The sequence below is a fragment of the Saimiri boliviensis genome, chromosome 1, assembly GCF_048565385.1.
Source record: "Saimiri boliviensis isolate mSaiBol1 chromosome 1, mSaiBol1.pri, whole genome shotgun sequence".
Classification (NCBI taxonomy): domain Eukaryota; kingdom Metazoa; phylum Chordata; class Mammalia; order Primates; family Cebidae; genus Saimiri; species Saimiri boliviensis.
Window position 1 is genome coordinate 217812754 of NC_133449.1, and position 24343 is coordinate 217837096.

The 24343-nt window shown below is 37.6% G+C and overlaps 1 long non-coding RNA gene across 4 annotated transcripts in view; it reads left to right on the top strand.

Annotated features, from left to right (window-relative positions):
• The first annotated feature begins 13461 nt into the window (after positions 1-13461).
• LOC141580821 (uncharacterized) overlaps positions 13462-24343 on the top strand; it is a 50859-nt gene continuing 39977 nt past the window's right edge. For all 4 annotated transcript variants that reach the window (XR_012513173.1, XR_012513175.1, XR_012513172.1 and 1 more), the window contains exon 1: positions 13462-13707. This is a non-coding gene — a long non-coding RNA (uncharacterized LOC141580821). The remainder of the gene's footprint in view (positions 13708-24343) is intronic.

Consider the following 24343-nt stretch of genomic DNA (forward strand, 5'->3'; position numbering starts at 1 on the left):
ATCAACCTAATTAATATTTGGCTAGAGTAATAAACTTTAACTTGTAAAGAACTTTGTCCATTTTAGAAGGAGTCTCCACATTGAAAGATGAGCCAGAGTGTCACCAAGGCATCACAGACCTTAGTAGTAGAAGCAAAAGTCAATTATCTGTTTAACATCTTGAGTTAAGTTCAGGTGAAACAACACACATTACTGCTAAATAATATCATTCCCTAATTCTAACATTGATCCCATAACTCGGGGTGGAACTGTCTCTCTAGAAGGCATCCTAAAATGTAGAGGGAATGTGTTATACATAACTAGTGACTGTGGCATCAGTGAGGGGTGGGAGTGAAGAACAACGAAAATTATTTGGCAATGTGCAGGACAGTCCTTTACAAGGAAGAATTGCCCACCCAGTGTCAATAGCACCCAGTGAAAAATACCACATTGACCCATTTAAATAAAAAATAGAACATCATTAGCCTAATCTACAATATATTTGGCTTTCATGATGCTACAAAATAAATTTAAATGGAGTATGTGCATTTCAGGATGACATACTTGCCACTCTATTTTCTTCTTTATTTTTTAAAATATATTTTACTGCACTTTAGCTTCTGGGGTACATGTGTAGAACATGCAAGATTGTTGCATATGTACATACACGGCAATGTGGTTTGCTGCCTCCATCCCCATCACCTATATCTGGCATTTCCTCCCATGTTATCCCTCCCCAACTCCCTACCCCTCACTGTCCCTCCCCTAGTCCTCCCCAACAGATCCAGGTGTGTGATGCTCCCCTCCCTGTGTCCATGTGTTCTCATTATTCAACACCTGCCTATGAGTGAGAATATACAGTGTTTGATTTTCTGTTCTTGTATCAGTTTGCTGAGAATGATGGTTTCCAGGTTCATCCATGTCCTTGCAAAGGACACAAGCTCATAGTTTTTTATGGCTGCATAGTATTCCATGGTGTACATGTGAAAAATTTTTCCTATTCAGTCTATCAGTGATGGGCATTTGGGTTGGTTCCAGGCCTTTGCTATTGTAAACAGTGCCACAATGAACATACGTGTGCATGTGTCTTTATAATAGAATGATTTATAAACCTTTGGAAATATACCCAGTAATGGGATTGCTGGATCAAATGGAATTTCTGTTTCTAGGTCATTGAGGAATCACCACACTGTCTTCCACAATGGTTGAACTAGTTTACACTCCCACCAACAGTGTAAAAGTGTTCCTATTTCTCCACATCCTCTCCAGCATCTGTTGTCTCCAGATTTTTTAATGATCGCCATTCTAACTGGCATAAGAAGGTATCTCAATGTGGTTTTGATTTGTGTTTTTCTAATGACAAGTGATGATGAGCATTTTTTCACATGTTTGTTGGCCTCATATATGTCTTCTTTTGAAAAGTGTCTGTTCATGTCCTTTGCCCACTTTTGAATGGGTTTGTTTTTTTCTTGTAAATCTGTTTTAGTTCTTTGTAGATTCCGGATATTAATCCTTTGTCAGATGAGGATTGTAATTTCTTGTAATTTTGTAAATTACAAAAACTTTTTCCCATTCATTTGGTTGCCAGTTCACTCTAATGATTATTTCTTTTGCTATGCAAAAGCTGTGTAGTTTAATTAGATCCCATTTGTCTATTTTGGCTTTTGTTGCCAGTGCTTTTGTTGTTTTAGTCATGAAGTCCTTGCCTATGCCTATGTCCTGAATGGTTTTGCCTGTTTTCTTCTAGAATTTTTATGGTGTTAGGTCTTATGTTTAAATCTATAATCCATCTGGAGTTAATTTTATTGTAAGGTGTCAGGAAGGGGTCCAGTTTCTTCTTTATGAACATGGCTAGCCAATTTTCCCAACACTATGTATTAAACAGGGAATCCTTTCCCCATTGCTTGTTTTTGTCTGGTTTGTCAATGATCAGATGGTTACAGATGTGTGGCCTTGCCTCCGAGGCCTCTGTTCTGTTCCATTGGTCTATATCTCTGTTTGGTACCACTAGAATACTGTTTTGATTACTGTAGACTTGTAGTATAGTTTGAAGTCAGGTAGCATGATACTTCCAACTTTGTTTTTTGCTTAGAATTGACTTGGCTATGTGGGCTCTCTTTTGGTACCATATTTCCAGTTCTGAGAAGAGGGTCATAGGTAGCTTGATGGGGACAGCATTGAAACTGTAAATTACTTTGGGCAGTATGGCCATTTCCACAATACTGATTCTTTCTAACCACGAGCATGGAATGTTTTTCCATCTGTTTGTGTCCTCTCTTATTGTATTGAGCAGTGGTTTGTAGTTCTCCTTGAAGAGGTCCTTTACATCCTTTGTTAGTTGTATTCCTAGGTATTTTATTCTCTTTGTAGCAATTGTGAATGGTAGTTCGTTCCTGATTTGGCTCTCTTTAAGTATGTTATTGGTGTATAGGAGTGCTTGTGATTTCTGCACATTGATTTTGTATCCTGAGACTTTGCTGAAGTTGCTTATCAGTTTCAGGAGATTTTGGGCTGAGACAACAGGGTCTTCTAAATATACAATCATGTTGTCTGCAAATACAGAAAATTTGACTTCCTCCTTTTCTAATTGAATATACTTTATTTCTTTTTCTTGCCTGATTGCTCTGGCTAGAACTTCCAATACTATATTGAATAGGAGTGGTGAGAGAAGGCATCCTTGTCTAGTGCCACATTTCAAAGGAAATGCTTCCAAATTTTGCCCATTCAGTATGATATTGGCTGTGGGTTGGTCGTAAATAGCTTTTATCATTTTGAGATATGATCCATTGATACCTAGTTTATTGAGAGTTTTTAGCATAAAGTGTTGTTGAATTTTGTTAAAGGCCTTCTCTGAATCTATTGAGATAATCATGTGGGTTTTGTCTTTGGTTCTGTTTATGTGGTAAATTACATTTATAGACATGCATATGTTGAACCAGCCTTGCAACCCTGGGATGAAGCCTACTTGATCATGACGGATAAGGTTTTGATGTGCTGTTGCAATCAGTTTGCCAGTATTTTATTGAAGATTTTTGCATCTATGTTCATTATGGATATTGGCCTGAAGTTTTCTTTTCTTGCTGAGTCTCTGCAGAGTTTCGGTATCAGAATGATGTTGGTCTCAAGATTTTGGAAAGATTCCCTCTTTTTGTGTCATTTGGAATCATTTCAGAAGGAGTGGTACCAGGTCCTCTTTGTATATCTGTTAGAATTCAGCTGTGACCCCATCTGGGCCTAGGCTTTTTTTGGTTGGTAGGCTCTTAATTGCTGCCTCAACTTCAGCCCTTGTTTTTGGTTTATTCAGGGTTTCAACTTCTTCCTTGTTTAGACTTAGGAGGGTGCAAATGTCCAGGAATTTATCCATTTCTTTTGGGTTTACTGCTTTATGTGCATAGAGTTGTTTGTAGTAATCTCTGACGGTAGTTTGTATTTCTGTGGAATTGGTGGTGATATCCCCTTTATCGTTTTTTATTGCATCTATTTGATTTTCCTCTCTTTTCTTTTTTATTAATCTGGCTAGTGGTCTATTTTATTGATCTTTAAAAAAAAAAACAGCTCCTGGATTTATTAATTTTTAGAGGGTTGTTTGTGTCTCTATCTCCTTCAGTTCTGCTCTGATCTTAGTTATTTCTTGTCTTCTGCTAGTTTTTGAGTTTTTTTGATCTTGCTCCTCTAGCTCTTTCAATTTTGATGATAGGGTGTAGAATTTTGATCTTCCCTTGCTTCTCACATGGGCATTTATTGCTCACATGGGCATTTTCCTCTAGATACTGCTTTAAATGTGTCCCAGAGATTCCAGTACATGGTGTCTTCATTCTCGTTGGTTTTGAAGAACATTTTTATTTCTGCCTTCATTTCATTTTTTATCCAGTCAACATTCAATAGCCAGTTGTTCAGTTACCATGAAGTTGTGCGGTTCTGATTTAGTTTCTTAATCCTGAGTTCTAATTTAATTGCACTGTGGTCTGGGAGAGTGTTTGTTATGCTTTCCATTCTTTTGCATTTGTTAAGGAGTGATTTACTTCCAATTACGTGATCAACTTAAGAATAGGTGTGATGTGGTGTTGAGAAGAACGTATATTCTGTAGATTTGGAGTGCAGAGTTCTATAAATGTCTACTAGGTTTACTTGGTCCAGGTCTGAGTTCAAGTCCTGGATATCCTTGTTAATTTTCTGTCTCCTTGATCTGTCTAATATTGACAGTGGAGTGTTAAAGTCTCCCATTATTATTGTGTGGGAGTCTAAGTCTCTTTGCAGGTCATTAAAAACTTGCTTTATGTATCTGGGTGCTCCTGTATTGGGTGCATATATATTTAGGATCATTAGATCTTCTTGTTGCATTGATACTTTTATCATTATGTAATACAGTTCTTTGTCTCCTTTGATCTCTGTTGGTTTAAAGTCTTATCAGAGATAGGACTGCAAGTCCTGCTTATTTTTTTTCTCTCTCTCTCTCCATTTGCTTGGTAAATCTTCCTCCATCCCTTTATTTTGAGACTGTGTATCCTTGCATGTGAGATGGGTTTCCTGGATAGAGCACACCAACAGATTTTGACATTTTATCCAATTTGCCAGTCTGTCTTTTGATTGGGGCAATTAGCCCATTTACATTTAAGGTTAATATTGTTATATGTGAATTTGATCCTGCCATTTTGACGCTGGTTGTTTTGCACATTCATTGATGCAGTTTCTTCATTGTGTCAATGCTCTTTACCATTTGGTATGTTTTTGGAGTGGCTGGTATTAGTTGTTTCTTTCTGTTTAGTGCTTCCTTCAGGAGCTCTTATAAGGCAGGCCTGATGGTGATGAAATCTCTAAGGAAGTGCTTGTTTGTAAAAGATTTTCTTTCTCCTTCACTTATGAAGCTTAGTTTGGCTAGATATGAAATTCTAGGTTGAAAGCTCTTTCCTTTAAGGATGTTGAATATTGAACCCCACTCTCTTCTGGCTTGTAGGGTTTCTGCCAAGAGATCCACTGTGAGTCTGATGGGCTTCCCTTTTGGGTAACTCAACTTTTCTCTCTGGCTGCCCTTAGCATTTTTCCCTTCATTTCAACCCTGGTGAATCTGACAATTATGTGCATTAAGGTTACTCTTCTTGAGGCATATCTTTGTGGTATTCTCTGTATTTCCTAGACTTGAATATTGGCCTGCCTTGCTAGAGTGGGGAAGTTTTCCTGGATAATATCCTGAAGAGTGTTTTCCAGCTTGGATTCATTCTCTCCATCACATTCAGGTACACCTATCAAATGTAGATTAGGTCTTTTCACATAATCCCGTATTTCTTGGAGGCTTTGTTCATTCTTTTTACTCTTTTTTCTCTAATCTTGCCTTCTCATTTTATTTCATTGAGTTGACCTTCAGTCTCTGATGTACTTCATTTTGCTTGGTCAATATGGCTACTGAAACTTGTGTATGCTTCTCAAAGTTCCTGTGTTGTTTTTTTCAGCCCCGTCAATTCAGTTATATTCTTCTCTAAGCTGTTTATTCTGGTTAGCCTTTGGCCAAATCTTTTTTCAAGGTTCTTAGTTTCTTTGCATTGGGTTAGGATATGACCTTTTAGCTCAGAGAAGTTTGTTATTACCCACCTTCTGAAGCCTGTTTATGTCAATTCATCAGACTCATTCTCCATCCAGCCTTGTTCCCTTGCTGGTAAGGAGTTGTGATCTTTTGGAGGAGAAAAGGCATTATGGTTTTGGGAGTTTTCATCCTTTTTTGCACTGGTTTCTTCCCATCTTTGTGGATTTGTCTGCCTGTGGTCTTTGTAGTTGGTGACTTGCAGATGGGGTCTCTGAGTGGACCACCTTTTTGTTGCTGATAAAGTTATTTCTTTCTGTTTTTTAGTTTTTCTTCTAACAGTCAGGCACCTCTGCTGTAGGGTTGCTGGAGGTCCACTCCAGACCCTGCTTGCCTTGGGATCACCTGCAGTGGCTGCAGAACAGTAAGGGTTGCTGCCAGTTTCTTCTTCTGTTATCTTTGTCCCAGAAGGATACCCACCAGATGTCGGCCTGAGGTCTCCTTTATAAGGTGTCTCTTTGGATATATAGGAGTCAAGGAGCTGCTTGAGGAGACAGTCCATCCCTTATAGGAGCTCAATTCTAAGCTCTGAGCTCCATTGTTCTGTTCAGAGCTACTGGGCAGGTACACTTAAGTCTGCTACAGTGGAACTCATAACCACCTTTTTTCCCCAGTGCTTTGTCCTGGGAAGGTGGGGCTTTATTTTTAAGTTCCTGACATGCTGCTGCCTTTTTCAGAGATGCCCTGCCCAGCAAGGAGGTAGCCTAGTTACAGTCTGCCAGCAGAGGTGTTGCTGAGCTGCCGTGGGCTCTGCCCAGCTGCTGTGTGAACTTCCTTATGTTTTTGTTTATAGAAGTATAGTTAGAACTGCCTCGATAATGGTAGTCTGCCTCAGTAATGGCAGATTGTCTCTGTAATGGCGAACTGCCTCAGTAATGGCAGTTTGCCCTGATAATGGCAGACTGCCTCGGTAATGGCAAACTGCCTCAGTAATGGTGGACTGCCTCATTAGTGGTGGACTGCCTTGGTAATGGCAGATGCCCTTCCCCCCATAGAGCTGGACCATGCCATGTCCAGCTGTACTTGCTGTGATACTAGCAATCTAGAGCATTTCAGATTGCTGTTCTTTGTGGGGGTGGGACCCACTGAGCCAGATCACCTGGCTCCCTGTTTCAGCCCCCTTGTTTTCAGTTGAATGGGCAACTCTGACTCCCAGGTATTCCAGGTACCAGTTGAAATGGCACCCAGATTTGTGTGAGTTTTTGTGTGGAGACCCACTGTGCCAGCTTAAATAGCTCTCTAGAGACTTGTGGTGCTTTTCTGCCCAGGAATCTCCTGGTCTGTGGACGATAAAAATTCATTTGGAAATGTGGTGATCACTGACCATTTCATTCTTGCTGGGAACTGCACTCCAGAGCTGTTCCTATTCAGCCATCTTGGATTGTCTTCACCACTCTATTTTCTTAAACCTATCTTTCTGGCTCAATTAAGTTACTTGTCAGTCTCCAAAGGTATTTAAAGTTGACAACTCCTAAATCTTGATTATTATACCAATAGGTAAATGGATGACTCCATCCAGATTGGGCAAATGATACATTCTTTAAAACTCTCTTAATTCTGTACATATATATCAATTGTTGGTCCTGAAATCTTGAGCAGTTCATTTTTCTAAGTTAGAACTCTGGAAGAAGAACATAAAGTGAACAAAATTATTGAATTATATGCATATTTAAGAAAGTTTTAAAAAATCGAGTTTTTCCAAAGTCGCCAAAAAGGCTTCTACAACTATTCTATAGGCCCTAAAAGATCCCTTATAGAGAGAGCTAAAATGTATTAATTTTCTTCTTTGTTATGTCAGATTTAATATCTATAAATAAAAAAGTATTTAGTTGTTATGTGAACTTCAAATATGAGAATCGTTTTGTTAGTGCCACATTTTATTGCTAGTTCTCAATTACGTGCTGTAATTTATTGATCTGGATTATAAAATAATTTCTCAAATCTGTGATAATTGCTAAATTCTTTGGTTTCAACTTTTTTGAATTTTAAATTTCAATCGTAACACAGGTTCTTTGAGACAAATGAAATGATTAATTACAAACATGTTTAAAGACAAAGCTAAACAATACCCTTTTCCTTTGACCTTTCCTTACATTGGTAATCTCTGACTTTTGACAGAATTCAGATCCACTCTGGTCATTTTTTAACTTAGAAAGGCATTATACAATATATACTATTTGGTATCTGGCATTATACACTATATACTATCTGGTGTCTGAATGATGATAAGATATATCCAAATTGCCAGTAAATTAACTTTTAATACATACTAAAGCTGTCCTGTGACACCTGCATCATAATTATCTGGGAATGTTTCATTTTTAAAAAGATGGGGACTCAGGTCCCAGCCTAGACCTAGAGAATCTAAAACTCTGAAAGAATAAAGGAGATTAAGCCCAAATCTCTACCTTGTATAAGCTCCCCTACTAATAATTTTGCCTACCAAAGCTTTAGATTCTACACTAAAAATTTAATGACACTATTCACTTTCTTAATTCTATGATAATTTTTACCAAAGACTTTTTTTAGAGATGCTGTGCTTTTTATGGCATCATATCAGTTATAGAGATACTTCCGACCCAAAACTGATAAGTTGTGTTTTTAATAGTTTTAATAACCTGCAAAATCCATTAACAATTTTTTTCCAAATTCAGTATCTTAGCACATGCTTAAGAGAATCTCTTAAGCATTCTCTCTTAAGAGAATCATTTGGTAGTCTTAAAAATTATAATATCATAAAAAATTAGATTTAGTCATTCCACAACACATATATACTTCAAAACTTCGTGTATATGATAAATACCTTCAATTTTATGTAGTAGTTTAAAAATTTTAGGTTTTTCTTGTTTTTTCTTGTTTTGTTTGTGGTATGTTTTTAATTTTTTTCTAAAATTTCTCCTACCTTTCATTATACAGTCACTAGGTGCTTGAAATCTAATAGAACCAAGTTAATTGTGATGGTCATCTTAAACCTACGTGTAATATAATGACAGTTTTACTATTTAAGGACCTTGATTTCTAGTAAAATTAGAATGAAAAAAAAACAGCAGAGAAACATGCAATGAACCTAAGAGTGATGAAACTTATTTGGGGCTCATTGCCATAGGATGTATTGTCTTTCTCCTAAAAAAAAAGAGTGGCAAGAGAAATTGTATTTCAAATATCCCTTGATAATTCAAAAGATGTAAGAACTTACTGAAATGTCATTCGCTTGTGGCTAATGTTAGAAGTGTTAAATCACAATTAGATTTAACACATATAATCAGGCTGAAGGAGTCTCTAGTAGCCTCCAGTAAAGACTTTCTCGCAGCAAGATCTTGTACAAATATCTCTCTGATGACACCATTGTCATATTAAGTATGAGTGCATTTCAGAAGCACATTGATGCTTCTTCAAATAAACTAGTACTTGCTGAATGGTATGAGCTTTTAAAGATGTCCTTAATCTGTTTCTTTTTGAAAATGTGTCAATATGTTTCTGAGGAAGACTCTTCAATATGACCAAAACTATATATGATTCTTTTTATTCCCAGATACTTTATTTACTTATTTGTCTATTTATCAATTTTATTTTTGTTTCAATGGCTTTAGAGTTACAGATGACTTTTGGTTGCACAGATTAATTGTATAGCAGTGAAGTACGAGCTTTTAGTATACCTATCACCCATCACCACCTGAATAGTGTACCTTGTACCCAACAGCTAATTTTTCATCCTGCATCCCCTTCCCTCGCTCTCTCCCTGTCTGAGTTTTCAATGTCCATTACACTGTATTTCCTTGTGTACCCACAGCTTAGCTCCAACTTATAAGTGAGAACAGCAGTATGTGGATTTTTGTTCCTAAGTTGTTTCACTTCGGATAATGGCCTCCAGTTCTATTCCAGTTGCTGTGAAAGACATTCTTTCATTATTTTTTATGACTGAGTAGTATTTCATAGTATTTATATACCACATTTTATTTATTCCCTAATCAATTGATGGGAACTTAGGTGGATTCCATATATTTGCAATTATGAATTGTGCTGCAATAAACATATGAGTGCAGGTATATTTTTGATATAATTAATTCTTTTTCTTTGGGTAGATACCCAGTAGTATGCTTGCTAGAAGACCTCAAAAGCAATTGCAACACAAAAAAAAATAAATGAGACTTAATTAAACTGAAAAGAGCTTCTGCACAACAAAAGAAATAATCAACAGAATACATAGACAACCTATAGAATGGGAGAAAATATTCACAAATTCGATATATAATAGAGGACTAATATTCAGTCTAAAAGGAATTCAAACAAATCAGCAAGAAAAACATGAATAACCCCATTAAAAAGTGGACAAATGACATGAAGAGTTATTTTTCAAAAGAAGCTATACAAATGGCTATTAGAGAGATGAAAAAAATGCTCAACATCACCAATCATCAGGAAAATGAATATTAAAATGACAATGAGATACCACCTTACCTCAGTGAAATGGCCTCTTTTTTTACATTTATTTTAACTTTAGAGGTAGATGAGTAGATTTTTTATATAAGTGAACTTGTGTCTGAGGGTTGTTGTGCAAATTATCTCATCACCCAGGTATTAAACCTAGTACCCATTAGATATTTTTTCTGATCCTCTCTCTTCTCTCAACCTCTACCATCTGATAGGCCCCAGTGTGTGTTATTCCGCTCTGTCTGTCCATGTGTTCTCATCATTTAACTCCCACTTATAAGTGAAAACATGCAGTATTTGGTTTTCTGTTTCTGTGTTAGTTTGCTAAGGATAATGGCCTTCAGCTCCATCCAAGTTCCTGCAAAGAACATGATCTCATTCTTTTTTATGGCTACATAGTATTCCATGATGTATTGTACCACATTTTCTTTATTCAGTTTATCACTGATGGGCATTTAGGTCAATTCCACATTCTTGCTATTGTGAATAGTGCTGAAACAACATGCATGTGCAAGTGTCTTCATAATAGGATTTATATTCCTTGAGGTATATGCCCAGTAAGAGATTGCTGGGTGGCCAAATGGTACTTCTGTTTTTAGGTCTCTGAGGAATTGTCACACTGTCTTCCATAATGGTTGAACTAATTTACACTCCCACCAACAGTGGATAAGCATTCCTTTCTTGCTGCAACTTCACCAGCATCTATTATTTTTTGATCTTTTAGTAATAGCCATTCTGATTGGCCAAAGATAGTATCTCATTGTTGTTTTATTTGCATTTCTCTAATGACCAGTGATACTAAGCTTTTTTAAAAATGCTGGTTTAGGCCAGTCATGGTGGCTCACACCTGTAATCCCAGCACTTTGGGAGGTGGAGGCGACCAGATCACAAGGTCAGAAGTTCAAGACCAGAACCAACATGGTGAAACCCTGTCTCTACTAAAAAATACAAAAATTAGTTGGGCATGGTGGCTCATGCCTGTTATCCCAGCTGCATGGGAGGTTGAGGTAGGAGAATTGCTTGAACCAGGATCTGGGAAGCAGAGGCTGCAGTGAGCCGAGTTCACACCATTGCACTCCAGCCTGGGCTGCAGAGCAAGACTCCATCTCCAAAAAAAAAAAAAAAGATTGTTTGGCTGCATGTATGTCTTTTTTTCAAAAGTGTTCATATCCTTTGCCCATTTTTAATGGAGATGGAGAAGCAGCCATTATTAAAATGTCAAAAAACAATAGATGGCACAGATGTGGTGAAAAGGAAACACTTACATACTGTTGGTGGAAATGTAAATTAGTACAACCTCCATAGAAAACAGTATGATTCTTTAAGATTATAAATGTCAGTGCTAGTATTAGCAAACTGGATCCTAGTTTATACTCTAAAGCCAATGATTCTTTTTTTTTTTTTTTTTTTTTTGGAGATGGAGTCTCATGCTGTCATCCAGGCTAGAGTGCAGTGGCATGATCTCAGCTCACTGCAACCTCCACCTCCCAGGTTCAAGTGATTCTCCTGCCTCAGCCTCCTGAGTGCCTGGAATTACAGGCGTGTGCCACCATACCCAGCTAATTTTTGAATTTTTGGTAGAGACATGGTTTCATCATGTGGGTCAGGCTGGTCTCAAACTCCTGGCCTCAAGTGTTCTGCCAGCCTCAGCCTCCTAAAGTGTTGGGATTACAGCCATGAGCCACCATGCCCAGTCAGGCCAGTGATTCTTGATTGGATGAGTTCATGAGTTTTACTTTTAAATACTGAAATAGAGTTGCTAAAGTTCAAAGAAATTTTAAAAATATTTTAGAGATGCCAGATTATTCAGACAATAATTTTTTTTTTGCACAGGAAGCCACTTATAACAGCTTAAGATAATAAGCTTAAAAAAGAGAAAGAAAGAAAAAAAGATAATAAGCTTAAGTAAACAAATACAGTGCTTACATTTGTGAATCTCAAAAAAATATTGTGCAGTCATAGCATCACTGGGCAGAAACAATTTTCAAGGGATTCCCTAACTCATTTCCTTGCTTTCATGTAGCAGGATGATTTTCCTAGTTTTCAAGGTCTTCAGAAAGGAAAAACCCAAATAATAATTTTTTAAAGAGATTTCTTTCCCTCTAATATTTATTTCTAAATACACACCATTCACAAACCTGGGAGGCAGAGGTATCAGTGATCTGAGATCATGCCACTGCACTCCAGTCTAGGCTATAGAGCAAGACTCTCTCTTAAAAAAATTAATTTTTCTAAAAATAAAGACATACCATTTATTACTCCATTTTTTAAGCTTTAAATTCTATAACTTGGAGTGACTGTTTTATAGATAAAATTCTTCTCTCCCATCATGTCTTCATCTTAGACCACAGAGAAGATAATGGCATTCTCTTGGAGGAGGAAGCTTCTCTCCAGCCCTTGCTCTAGTTATCAATGGAAAAGTAACTATGAGGGCTAGACTCCTTGTGAGGCATGTCCCACAAATTGGGGTTGAGGTTACTTTGTCTCAAAAGCAGGTTAACAAGTCCCATCATTTTCTCCTTGTTTTACTTAGCAATTTTACTCTGTACTCCATCTTCATGACAAGCAGGACACAAAGGAAATGCCTCTTCAGGATCAGACAATTCTTTGTCCCTGTTCTTGCAATGTCTTTATCTGTCACTAAAAGGATAAGACATTTTAATCTTTTGCAGAAGGGCTCATTATCTTCAAGAGGGGGTAGCCTTAAAAATGTAGACCTCAAGTCTTAGTCTTCTTAATTATAAATATGGAGATAACAATTCTTCATGTAATCAACTGTAGAAAATAAATGAAACAATAAAAAAGTGTGGCACAAACAATAAAGCACTATACGAATGCTTGTTTCTTAGGAATAATTTCTATCATCTATAAAATAAAGGAGTTAGACTAAATTATCTTTAAGGAGACATTATTTTCTAACATTATCGCTAGTCCAGACCTATCTATTGAGTCCCAGGCCCTTAATCCAACTGCCTAATTACAGTTTTACCTAATTAACACACATTAGGTAACTATATAAATAAACAAGCCACCTGGCTATTTCACAGGTCCAGTTCAACATGTCCAAAAATAAACTCACATCTTTCTTCCTGTTTTTCAATGTTCCCTGTCTTCATAAAATGCCATTTCATCTACCCAATGACCCAAGCCAGAAACCAGAAAATTATTCTTGACTCTTTCTCACACTCAAATCAATTAATCACAAACTGTTGTTAATTATTCCTCCTAAATATCTTTCAAATTGGTCCTCAGGTCTCCATATACACTGCCATCACCTGTGGGCAGCAATAGCCGCCATTTTGTGATCTGTTGCGGTTTGCACAAGTTAAGTTTCAGTTTCTGTTTCTGCGCTGAATGTTTCAGTTTCTGTTTCCTGCTGGTAAGTTTCAGTTTTGAAACTTAGGAAGGCCAGAATTTCCCAACTGCAAGCTTCCTTTGCCCCGCCTCTCTGCCTGGCCTATTTAAGCTGTGAGCTCAGCAACAATAAACGAGACTTGATCAGACTCCTGTCTTGTCTCCATTCTTCGCGCCTCCTGCCCATCCATCCCCACTCCCTCCCTTCGAGCTCCTGTTGTTGTCCTGCAGGTCGGGACAGTCTGGCGCCCAACATGGGGCACGAAGTAAGAGGGACACCGTGAGGGACGTCGTCGAAGCCGGCCGCATTGAAGGAAGAAATCCAGAGAAGGAGTCACCGCAGGAACCTGCTGCGGCCTTGCTCTCTGGTAAGTGGATGACGATATTATGGGTCAGGAAATTAGTCAGCATGAGTTGTTTGTAGAAGAACTCAGCAAAGTATTAAAGGCGCAAGGAGTAAAGGTGAAAGTAAACTGGTTAATTAAATATTTTGATTATATTAAGGACATTTGTCCCTGGTTCCCTCAAGAAGGAACCATAGATCAAAGATGTTGGAAAAGAGTAGGGGATGCCCTAAAAGATTATTATGATGCTTTCGGGCTTCAAAAGTTCCCTGTAATTGCTTTCTCATACTGGAATCTAATAAATGAGATCATTACCTGAAAACATGATGATCCAGTTATTGCTAATCTCATAACCCAGGGGGAAACTTGCCTGAGAGACTCATGTAAAAATTTGTCTGATAAAAGCCCCCCCTTTAAAGAAAATTTGTTAGTTTTGGAAAAACCAGAACCCAAAGAGGGCAAGGAGGAAAAGTCAGGGGGAGCTGACTTAATGTCATTTAATAGCAACTCTGGTAAAGAGGAACAGAAACCCGCAGAGAGCGGTGGGCCTGTGTGTTCCTTAGAGAAATTTGCTGAACGTGTAGCCGCAGGCCTTAAACAAAAATTGGCTAATCCAAAATATCGAAAGAGGATTGTATGGCTAGCCAGTCGAGTCAATAATTCAGAGGACGAAGGCATTGATTGGGATGATCTTGAGGATGAAGCAGCTGGATACCAAAATTCTGTGATCTGAGTTGGATATATTTGAAGGTATTTTGAAAGTTACATTCAAGGCTAACACCTGAGCTTTGTGTAGTGTAAATAAGACCTTGTGTTTATGAACCTTTCAGCTAATTTGCTTTTTTTTTCCCTTACATGCCAAGTGATGTTTAGGTTTTGAATGTTTTTGTATCAGTTTTTTCCTTTGTAAATGACATTAACATTGTTACTTGAGGTCTTGCTTAATCAATTTTGTTGTCCTGAGGACTTGAATTTACAGTGCATCAGATTTGTTGCTAATTTTGTCTGTAGATAATCCAGCTTCAGCTGTTTATGGAGATGCTACATTTTCATTTATAAATATGTTTGTGGTATAAAAAAAATGAGTATAGCCAAGTTTGGCTGGAATTAATATCCCTGGGCACCCTGGAACAGGGTGGTGTGTATTTGTGTACAACCCAACCTCCCTTCCCCTGTAGCCATACCTCTGGGATTCTACAAAGTTATTGTAGACCTAAAAGACTGTTTCTTTACTATCCCTCTCCATCCAGAGGATTGTAAGCGTTTCGCTTTCAGCCTTCCCGCAATTAACTTTAAAGAGCCTATGAAGAGATATCAATGGAAGGTTTTGCCTCAGGGCATGGCCAACAGTCCCACCTTATGTCAGTCATATGTGGCCATCGCCATTGCTGAAGTTAGAGAAGATTGGAAGGATGTGTACATAATCCATTATATGGATGATATACTTTTAGCAGCAGCAAAAGAGGAGGTGGTCTTGTCTTGTTTCAAAAGTCTACAAACTGCCCTTACTGCTAGTGGATTAGTCATTGCCCCAGAGAAGGTACAACTTACTGATCCCTACACCTACCTAAGATTTCAGTTAAGTGGAACTCGCCTATCGACTCAAAAGGTGCAACTCAGGCTAGACTGTTTAAAACCCCTCAATGATTTTCAAAAATTATTAGGAGACATAAATTGGCTGTTACCTTATCTAAAATTATGCAAAGCTGATCTCAAGCCCCTATACGATACATTGGTAGAGGATCCTAGTCCTACTTCTTTAAGACAACTCACCCCTGAAGCAAAATCAGCTATCAATTTAGTTAACCAAGCTATCAATAACCAAAACATCACCTTTTTCGATATTGACAAACCACTCCGATTTATTATATGTCATACCTCATTATCTCCCACAGCTGTGTTCTGGCAAACTGCTCCACTTATGTGGATCCATCTTCCTAATATGCCCACTAAAGTCATTGAAACTTACTACCTTATGGTAGCCAGTCTAATTACCAAAGGAAGAACCCTAGGCAAGGAATATTTCAGACAGGAACCTAACAACATTGTCCAACCTTATACCAAACAGCAGATCCATTGGCTCATGCAAAATACTGAAGCATGGCCTATTGCACTCGCCTCTTATACTGGCAACCTCGATAATCATTATCCTCCCAATAAGCTTCTAGATTTTGCCAACAGACATTATTTCGTTTTTCCTAAAAACACCAGACTTCACCCCCTTCCAAATGGAATTACCATTTTCACTGATGGGTCATCCACAGGGCTTGCAGCCTTTGTTACCCCAAACCAAACTATCAGCTTTCAATCCCAATCTTCGTCTGCCCAATTAGCAGAGCTACATGCAGTTATAGCTGCATTTTTCATGTTTCCCAATGATCCTCTCAATGTTTATACAGACAGTGCGTACATTGCTACCTCTGTCCCAAAGTTAGAAACAGCCCCATTCATAAAACACACCTCAACTGCTGCAAAACTATTTTCTTAACTACAAAAGCTATTAATTTCCAGAACACAACCTTTTTACATTGGGCATTTACGTGCTCATTCAGGCTTACCCGGTCCATTAGCCTCTGGAAATGCCAAGGCAGACCTAGCCACCCGTGTTCTGTTAGTTCAACTCCCTAACACCCCTCTAGCTCAAGCACAACATTTGCACAACTTGCATCATCTTAATGCTCAATCCTTGAGACTACTTCATCACATAACTAGAGAACAAGCCCGACAAATAGTAAAGTCCTGCACACAATGTGCACCTCACTTACCGGTCCCACATCTTGGAGTTAACCCTTGAGGCCTCCTAACTAATGCCCTTTGGCAAATGGATGTCACCCACATCCCAGAATTTGGAAATCTTAAATATGTTCATGTCTGTATTGATACTTGTAGTGGATATATCTTTGCCACTTTACAAACTGGAGAAGCCACAAAACATGTTATTGCTCATCTTTTAACTGCCTTTGCATCCCTGGGGTGTCCACGTAAAATCAAAACTGACAACAGGCCTGGTTATGTCAGTACAGCCTTCACTCAGTTCTGTACTCACCTAAACATTCAACATGTTACAGGCATCCCGTACAACCCCCAGGGACAAGGCATAGTAGAAAGAGCTCATCTCACCATAAAAACCACTCTAAATAAAATAAAAAAGGGGGAATGGCACCCCCATAAGGGATCGCCAAAAAACCTTTTATCACACTGCTTATTTATTTTAAATTTTTTAACACTGGATCAAGAAGGACACTCTACTGCCGATCGACACTGGCATTTTGAAACCAAAAGCCATTATGCATCGGTAATGTGGAAAGATCCCATGACGGGTGCATGGCATGGCCCGGACTCGGTCCTGATTTGGGGTCGAGGATTGGTGTGCATTTATGCCAAGGAAGCCGATTCAGCCAGGTGGCTTCCCGAGAGACTTGTAAAGCAAGTAGATACCAAAAAATCTGAAAAACCAACTCCACCCAGGGATGACACCGAGCCCTGAGGGTCTTTTATTTTTTTCCTTTTTAGGAGTCAACAACATGATATTATTTATCCTGATTGCTTTCCCTCCTTGTCTTACTATCGGTCCTGTTATACTCAGCAAACTCATGAGCTTCTCAAGATCACAAATTGAGGTCATAAAGATGCAGCCCACTCAGGTCCATTACCACAGGCTGGAGATGGCAGACCTAGAGATGGAGCTTGATACCTTTCCTCTCAGGTCACCCAGCGAGCTGAACCGGTTAGCCAATGACGGGCAACTGAGGAGCATGAGTAAGGACACTCCGCCTAAGATAGGGAGGAAAACGTTTTTCCCCTCCCCATGATGGATAAGGAGTCAATGTTCTCTCATGTGGGGTCCTCTGACCTAAGACAGGCACGGTTCCCATGGGCATAACTACCCCTCAGCCTAATTTCTAAATAAAATAAAAAAGGGGGACCTGTGGGCAGCAATAGCCGCCATTTTGTGATCTGCTGCGGTTTGCACAAGTTAAGTTTCAGTTCCTGTTTTCCTGCTGACAAGTTTCAGTTTAATGTTTCCTGTTGACAAGTTTCAGTTTAATGTTTCCTGTTGACAAGTTTCAGTCTTTGTTTCCTCACTGATAAGTTTCAGTAATGTTTCAGTTTCTGTTTCTCTGCTGAATGTTTCAGTTTCTGTTTCTCCGCTGAATGTTTCAGTTTCTGTTTCCTGCTGGTAAGTTTCAGTTTTGAAACTTAGGAAGGCCAGAATTTCCCAACTGCAAGCTTCCTTTGCCCCACCTCTCTGCCTGGCCTATTTAAGCTGTGAGCTCAGCAACAATAAACGAGACTTGATCAGACTCCTGTCTTGTCTCCATTCTTCGCGTCTCCTGCCCATCCATCCCCACTCCCTCCCTTCGAGCTCCTGTTGTTGTCCTGCAGGTCGGGACAATCACCCTAGTTCAAGTCACCATTGTCTCTCACCTGGACTACTGCCATCACTTCTGAAAGAGACTCCACAGTTCATTATTTCCCCCTCTCTCTAAACTTCACCTCACTGGAGACAAAGTGAGGTGAAGTTAGAATACAAATCTGGCCATGCCACTCATCTTCTTAAAACACACACAGTATCCTGTTGTTGTTAAGATAAAAATTCAAGTTCTTAACATATCTAAAAAAGCCCCAGCCTGATCCGATGCCTATTTCTTTCTGCAGCCTCTCCTTATACCTTGCCAATGCATGATTTCCATTCTCCAAGCATTCTGCCTTTCTAGTTCTTTGAGAGTCCTATGTCCATCTCCCTTACTTATGTGCCTCGACAGCTCATACTTGTTCTTTAGTTCTTCACTTCAGTGTTACTCTCTCATAGGAGACTTCTCTAATTGCCTCTCACCACATTTTCAAGTGAAATTTCTTATTACGTGTTCACTTAATATGATGTGGTTTAATGATAATCTCACTTATTAATAATTAACATTAATATATTATGAAACTTAATGATAAACTCAGACTTTGTAGGGAGAAAATATGTTGATCTCAAAATAGCTGTATCTCAGCCATCCTGTGCTTGTCTGACACACTGATAGAAAGAATTAAAGGATGGAGGGGATGATGGAGGGATAGAAGAAGGGAAATTTCATACGTCACATTGAATATAAATTAAATATATATAATCCAAACATAGTGCCATCATGTTTTTCATGGTGTTTGCTTTTTTTTTTTAGAAATAAGTGTGTATAATACAGATAAAGATCTATGACTTCTGTTTCTAGCAAATTTTAAAGCCCTCTTACATGTAAAGTCAAGAGTTTCCTGATTTTTATTGTTGCCTACTAATAATAGATCTTTACTAACAATAATTGTGTCAGTAACATAAAGCCCTTCAAGAATAAATTTTAAAGCCATGATGGTATTTTTAAGGCCATGTACATTTTTGATGGATTAGGAGTAGCATACTAAAAATTAAGAAGGTCTTATCAAGAAATTGTTTGTATTAATTAGGGTAATACCAGCTGCAGTAATAAACCCAAAAATATATGATGCTTCAAACACAATAGAAGTTTATTTCTTGTTTGTCTAAAGTCCAACTTTTCTTCTAAGCACCAAAGGACCCTCATCTAAGTAGCAATTCAGGGAGCAGGGGTCTTTTTTTTCTGTGATTCCATATTTCCAACATGTGCCTTCCAAGGCCACTGGGCCCAGCTATGCCATTGCAATGGATAGATCTCCAGTATATAGCTGCAACTGAGTGCAGGGGAGACTGAGAAGCACAGGTTAACTTTATCATTAAGAAGAGGAATTATAATTTGGTGAATGGCTAGCCAGTCTCCTCCACACCACTACCTCTCCAGTAAGATTTCTCATTGGTTGATTCTCAACACACACACCTCAACTTATTTTTTCTCAAAGTTTATTCTTAAAAGTTGACAGTTCTGACCAATAGCAGAATATTTAAAGTATAATAACATAATTATTATGTACAGCATACAATTTCAACATTATAATACTTGTATAATAATTTTCTCTTGAATAATAATTTCATGCAAATGAACTCAGATCCTTCCCATTGTTAACTTTCTACTTATAATTCTCCCTTTCTAAAAAATAGGAAAAGGAAATAATATTCGTAGGTATATTTATAAAGAAGTATAAAAACAAAGTTAGTAAGAGAATGACTTTAGCTTAGAAACTATTCATTTTATAACAATTGTAAAAAGAAACTTGAACGACACAACTTAATTTATGCACATGCTAAATATGAAAACTAAAATTAGCATTTAGTGAATGTCAGCTACACTTATCTGTATAGTAATATTCATTTGCATGAATTGAGAATTATCCATTATTGATACAAGAAAAAAGTGAAACAAAAAAAGGAAGCGACAGAGACTAATAAGTCTGTCAGAGTAACTATAATGGAGGAAACACAGATATTCAAGAAAGGCTTGATGTATCTATCTCACTCTTAAGCCAAACCTGATTGCACCATAACATTGAAACTTGCTTCAAGGAAACTACCAAACAAATGTTTTTGACACTCGGCCTACCCAAATTCCAAAAACCTTTTAAGAACCTGAAGTATCTGGTGGCACTCTAGAATGTGATGTCTTATGATAGCACATGAAAGCAATAATGAAATGTCTGCCAGTCTAAAACTTAGGTCATGATTTGAAAAACAAACAATGAAAATATTAAATATTTAAATCAATTCAGAGCTTTAAATCTACAAAGTCACACACACAGAGTAGAAGGGTTCATCCAAGTGCAACAGCGAATCAAGGTAACATCTGTGATATGACTGCAAAGTTTAGATACATTAAAACACCAATTAAGAGAGGCATAAAATGACAACTAAGTCAACTTTAAACATAAACAATTACTCAGTAGCTAAGAAAGACTGAGAAATCAGATTTCTTATAGATGGTCAAATGTGGAGCACAGATTAACACCAGAGGTTGGTTTTTAAGCAAGTACATGGAGAGAAGGTGTCCTGAATCACTGAGTTATGCATTCTGTTCTCTTGTCTACCACTCAATTACTTGTGATAATTCTATCCCCATCAAATTGTCTTCTGATTATAATTCAGTTTTCCATGTAGCTCTGCCTAAAATGAGATAATGTGTTAGTCATGCTAACATGAATAGGTCAGTCCATTTAACATTCATATTTCTCATTGTTCACAGAAGATTTTGTTCTAGGTGCTTGATTAACATAACTCTGCCCCAGAGAAATGGATCTACTCAGTTTCCAAGAAGAGCAAGTTTCTGGTCCCAAAAATCAAGTCAAAAGACCCTATACTGTGATTATTGCAACATAATACATTCCATTTTGAAATTCCCTGGACAGCCTGCCAGGCACATAATCAATGTCTTTTCACTCTAGTTACAATCGTGTGTGGTACTTTCCAGCCAACAAACAAGTACATGAAAATTAGCAGCACTCCCAAACACAACAAAATAAAAATACACAACTGCTGATGTATACCTCTACTTTGACAAGGTGGCTCCAAATAAAACTTGCGATAAGAGGTGTTTTTTATGTTCTCCTTAACTCCTTTTTCCAAATATTTTATTTACACAGGTTTTGGGGAAACAGGAGGTATTTGGTTACATAATAAGTTCTTCAGTGGTGATTTGTGAGATTTTGGTGCACCCACTACCTGAGCAGTATACACTGAATCAAAGTTGCAGTTTTTACCCTTCACCCCCTTCCCGCCCTTTCCCCTGAGTCCCTAAAGTCCACTATATCATTCTTATGCCTTTGCAACCTCATAACTAAGCTCCCACTTAGGAGTGAGAACATACAACTTTTGGTTTTTCATTCCTGATTACGTCACTTAGAATAATAATCATCTCCAGTTCCAACCCAGGTTGCTGTGAATGCCATTAATTTGTTCCTTTTTATGGCTGAATAGTATTCCATCATATATATCTACCAAAATTTCTTTAACCACTCATTGACTGATGAGTATTTGGTTGGTTCCATATTTTTGTAATTGCAAATTGTGCTGCTATAAACGTGTGTACATATAATCTTTTCATATATTGACTTCTTTTCCCTGATTATGGCCATTCTTGCAGGAGTAAGGTGGTATTGCATGGTGGTTTTGATTTGCATTTTCCTGGTAATGAGTGATGTTGAACATTTTTTTGCATGTTTGTTGGTCATTTATATACCTTCATTTGAGAATTGTTTATTGTTGTCATTGGCAGACTTTTAGATGTGATTATTTGTGGGGGGGGTTTTCTAGATAATTTGTTTGAGTTCCTTGTAGATTCTAGATACTAGTCCTATGTCAGATGTATAGATCGGGAAGATTTTCTCCAACTCTGTGAGTTGCCTGTTTACTGACTGTTCCTTTTTAGCATGCAGAAGCTCTTTACCGTAATTAAGCTCCATTTATTTATCTTTGTTTTTTGTGGCATTTGCTTTTGGATTCTTGGTTATGAAGTCTTTGTCTAAGCCAATGTCCAGAAAATTTTTTTTCAATGTTATCTTCCAGAATTTTTATAGTTTCATGTCTTAAATTTAAGTCCTTCATCCATTTTGAGTTGATTTTTATGTAAGGTGAAAGATGAGGATCCAGTTTCATTCTCCTACATGTGGCTTGCCAATTATCCCAGCACCATTTGTTGAATAGGGTGTCCTTTCCCCACTTTATGTTTTTGTTTGCTTTGTCGAAGATCAGTTGGCTGTAAGCATTTGCATTTTATTTCAGGGTTCTCCATTCTGGTCCATTGGTCTATGTGCCTATTTTTATACCAGTGGCATGCTGTTTTGATGACTATGGCCTTATAGTATAATTTGAAATCAGGTAATGTCATGCCTCTGGATTTGTTCTTTTTTCTTAGTCTTACTTGTCTATGCAGGCTCTTTTGGGGGTCCATATGAATTGTAAGATTTTTTTTTCTAGTTCTGTGAAGAATGATGGTGGTATTTTGATGAGATGGGAATTGCACTGAATTTGTAGATTGCTTTTGATAGCATGGCCATTTTCACAATATTGATTCTACCCATCCATGAGCATGTGATGTGTTTCCATTTGTTTGTGTTATCTATGATTTCTTTCAGCAGTGTTTTATAGTTTTCCTTGTAGAGGTCTTTCACCTCCTTGGTTAGGTATATTCCTAAGTATTTTATCTTTTCTGTAGCTATGGTAAAAGGGGTTGAGTACTCAATTCTCCAGTTAGTCACTGTTTGTGTATAGAAGAGCTACCAATTTTTATACATTAATCATGTATCCAGAAACTTTGCTGAGTTCCTTTATCAGTTCTAGGAGATTTCTGGAGGAGTCTTTAAGGTTTTTAAGGTAAACTATCATATTGTCAGCAAACAATGACAATTTGACTTCCTCTTTACTGGTTTGGATGTCCTTTATTTCTCTTATCTGATTGCTCTGGCTAGGACTTCCAGGACTATGTTGAAAAGAAATGGCAAGAGTGGGCATCCTTGTCTTGTTCCAGTTCTCAAAGAGAATGCTTTCAACTTTTCCCCATTCAGCATTATGCCGGCTGTGGGTTTGTCATAGATGGCTTTTATTACACTGAGGTATGTCCCTTATATGCTGATATTGCTAAGGGTTTTAATCATAAGGGGATGCTGGATTTTGTCAAATGCTTTTTCTGCATCTATTGAGATGATTATGTGAATTTTTTAAATTCTGTTTATGTGGTGTATCACATTTCTTGACTTGCATATGTTAAAGCATCCCTGTATCCCTGGTATGAAACCTACTTGATCATGGTGGATTATCTTTTTCATATGCTATTGGATTTGTTTAGCTAGTATTTTGTTAAGGATATTTGCATCTATGTTCACCAGAGATACTGGTCTGTAGTTTTCCTTTTTTTGTTGTGGCTTTTCCTGGTTTTGGTATTAGGGTGATACTGGCTTCATAAAATGATTGTGAAAATTCCTTCTTTCTCTACCTTGTAGAAAAATGTCAGTAGGATTGGTACCATTTCTTTTTGAATGTCTGATAGAATTCAGCTGTGAATCCATCCGGTTCTGGGGGCTTTTTGTTGGTAAGCATTTCAATCTTGCTGGTTCTTATTGATATGTTCAGGGTTTCTAATTCTTCCTGATTTAAGCTAGAGGGTTGTATATTTCCAGAAAATTATCCATCTCCTCTAGGTTTTCCAGTTTACGTGTGAAAAGATGTTCAGAGTAGCCTGCAATAATCTTGTATTTCTGCAGTGTAGGTTGTAATAGCTCCCATTTCATTTCTAATTGAACTCATTCGAATCTTCTCTTTTCTTTTATTGGTTAATCCTGCTAATGGTTTACCAATTTTACTTTTCTTTTCAAATAATCAGCTTTTCAAAATTTATCTTTTGTAGTTTTGTTTCAATTTCATTTAGTTCTGCTCTAATCTTGTTTATTTCTTTTCTTCTGCTGGATTTTGGTTTGGTTTGTACTTGTTTCCCTAGTTCCTTGAAGTATGACCTTAGATTGTCTATTGTCTATATTGACCTTAGATTGTGCTCTTTCAGACTTTTTGATATAGGCATTTATGACTATAAACTTTCCTCTTAGCATTACCTTTGCTGTATCTCAGAGGTTTTGATAGATTGTGTCCCTATTATCACATCATTCAAATAATTTTTTAATTTCAATCTTGATTTAATTTTTGATCCAATGTTTATTCAGGAGCAGGTTATTTAATTTCCGTGTATTTGTATGGTTTTGAAGGTTCCTTTTTGAATTGATTTCCAAT